This window comes from Austrofundulus limnaeus, unplaced genomic scaffold, assembly GCF_001266775.1.
Source record: "Austrofundulus limnaeus strain Quisiro unplaced genomic scaffold, Austrofundulus_limnaeus-1.0 Scaffold2607, whole genome shotgun sequence".
Lineage (NCBI taxonomy): Eukaryota > Metazoa > Chordata > Actinopteri > Cyprinodontiformes > Rivulidae > Austrofundulus > Austrofundulus limnaeus.
Window position 1 is genome coordinate 7,090 of NW_013955009.1, and position 2,425 is coordinate 9,514.

Consider the following 2,425-nt stretch of genomic DNA (forward strand, 5'->3'; position numbering starts at 1 on the left):
ACAAACAAACACACAGACAAACACACAAACAAACACACAAACAAACACACAAACAAACAAACACACAAACAAACAAACACTCAAACAAACAAACACACACACAAACAAACAAACACACAAACACACAAACAAACAAACACACAAACACACAAACACACAAACAAACACACAAACAAACAAACAAACAAACACACAAACAAACAAACACACAAACACACAAACAAACAAACACACAAACAAACAAACAAACACAAAGCTTCCAGCTGCTGCAGCCTGACAGAAAAATACCTGCGTGTTTCCCGGCATCAGCTGTTCTCTGCTCGCTGACATCCGGTCCAAATCCGAACCGAATCCGAACCGAATGACAGGAACATAAACCCAGGTGGGTCTGGACCAGAACCGGGTTAAAGCTGCTCCTTGTTGCGCTTCGTCTCTGCTCTGAAATCTGAGCCCAAAACCTCAGAGTCCAGTTCCTGCAGAGCGCTACAGCTCGACTTCCGCTCSGCTCTGTCAAAATAAAAGCCCCAAACAGGAAGAGAAGTGAACCAGCTTCACTCTGAACACGGTTCAGTTTTATAAACGCAGTTTAAAAAGTAAAGCCTAAATTTAAAAACATATTTAACTGAATTCATAAAGTTAAATGTCATATTTGAATTAAATGTTCAAAAATGTTTCAAATAAATAAAACAATAAATAAAATGAATTAAAACAAATGTTTGTTATAAAAATATCTTTTTCTGTTTGAGTTTAGAGAAAACCTCAGACTGAAACCTGGACCTGAAGTCAGGATCAGGTTTTACAGGTTCCTGGATCCAACTCACCTGGTTCTGGTTCTGGTTCTGTTCTCTGTTAGGAATAAGGACCGCCTGGCCTCCAGAACCAGAACCACTTGATCAGACAGCTGAACTCTGACTTTGATGCTTGAGCTTTCAGAGGCTCCACTGATCCGGTCCTCAGAACCAGTTCCTGGAACTTCCTGCTGGTTCTGGTCCAGGAAGGAAGTGTGTCTTATTGTCACCTCGTGGACCAGAACCAGAACCAATGAACACAATACAAACTGAAATCCTCTGATCTGATCCATCAGAACCATCAGACCTCCGCAGGAACCAGAACCCAGCCACTATCAGAACCACATTCCTGCGATGGAAACAGGGACTTCCTGAACCAACTGGACACGAGGAGGAACAGGTTCTGTGTCTCAGCTCAGCTGAAGTCCTCTGAACTCTGACAAACTGGACTTTTTAACAGCCAGACCACAGTTTGTACCAGGAGGAAACAACAGGTCAGACACCATTATGCTGAGGAGTCCCCCAGGGCTGTGTTCTCAGTCCCATGCTGTACACCCTGATGACCTACGACTGCTGTGCAGAATACAAGATGAACTACATCATTAAACTGATCCACAATAAGTTCTAACATTAGACTTTATTTAATAAACATTTATTTTAACTGTAAAATAAAAACTGTAAAAATACTGTAGGATGTTCAGTTTTTATCATTTTTTTACTAAAATTTTAAAAATATATTTTAACATGGATGGAGCCATTTTATTTGCACACAAAGCATTCTGGGTAAATTAAACTTTTAGTTTAAAAATGATAAAAACTGAACATCCTACAGTATTTCTACAGTTAAAATAAATGTTTATTAAATAAAGTCTAATGTTAGAACTAATGGTCCCTTTAAGTACGTGGATGACCAGTGGTGGGTCTCATCAGGACGGGGAGGACAAACACAGAGGAGGTGGACCTCTTTGTACAAAGGCGTGGCAACAACAACAACAACAACAACAACAACAACAACAACAACAACAACAACCTGCATCTAAACGTGGAGAAACACCAAGAAAATCATGAAAAAGGCACAGGAAGTGACTTCACTTCCTGTGCAGGCTCAAGAGAGCACACCTAAAGTCATCAACCCTCACAGCCTTCTCCAGAGGCACCAGTGGGAGCTATGTGTCTGAGGCAGGGCAGGACAGGAAGTCACTGTGGGGTCACCCTGACACCTGCTGGACAACTGGTCAAACAGCACTTCCTGTGGAGAACAACCAGGACCAGCTGTCCCAGCAGGATCTCTGTCCTCCCTGAGGCAGAACCTACAGGACCACAGTCTGTCCTCCTGACCACCACCAGTCCACCTGCTCTGACTTCTTCACTGCACAGCAAGGAATCCTGGGAAATGGAGTGTTTCACTGAAACAACAGTCTGACCCAAACCAAAGTCAAGATACCCTCAGTCACACACAAGTTGGTTTGTAYCCCTGTGGGGACCTTCCATTGACTTCCATTCATTTCCACACACACACACAAAATCAGCATCACCTGTGGGGACCAGGCTTTGATCCCCATGAGGAGCACTGGGGGTCCCCACAAGGCTGCAAACACACACACACACACACACACACACACACACACACACACACA

At 43.1% G+C, this 2,425-nt stretch overlaps 1 long non-coding RNA gene across 1 annotated transcript in view; it reads right to left on the reverse strand.

The window, feature by feature from the left end:
* Positions 1 to 253: 253 nt before the first annotated feature.
* Positions 254 to 2,425, reverse strand: part of LOC106511232 (uncharacterized) — a 3,435-nt gene continuing 1,263 nt past the window's right edge. The window contains exon 3 of the long non-coding RNA XR_001309492.1: positions 254 to 507. This is a non-coding gene — a long non-coding RNA (uncharacterized LOC106511232). The remainder of the gene's footprint in view (positions 508 to 2,425) is intronic.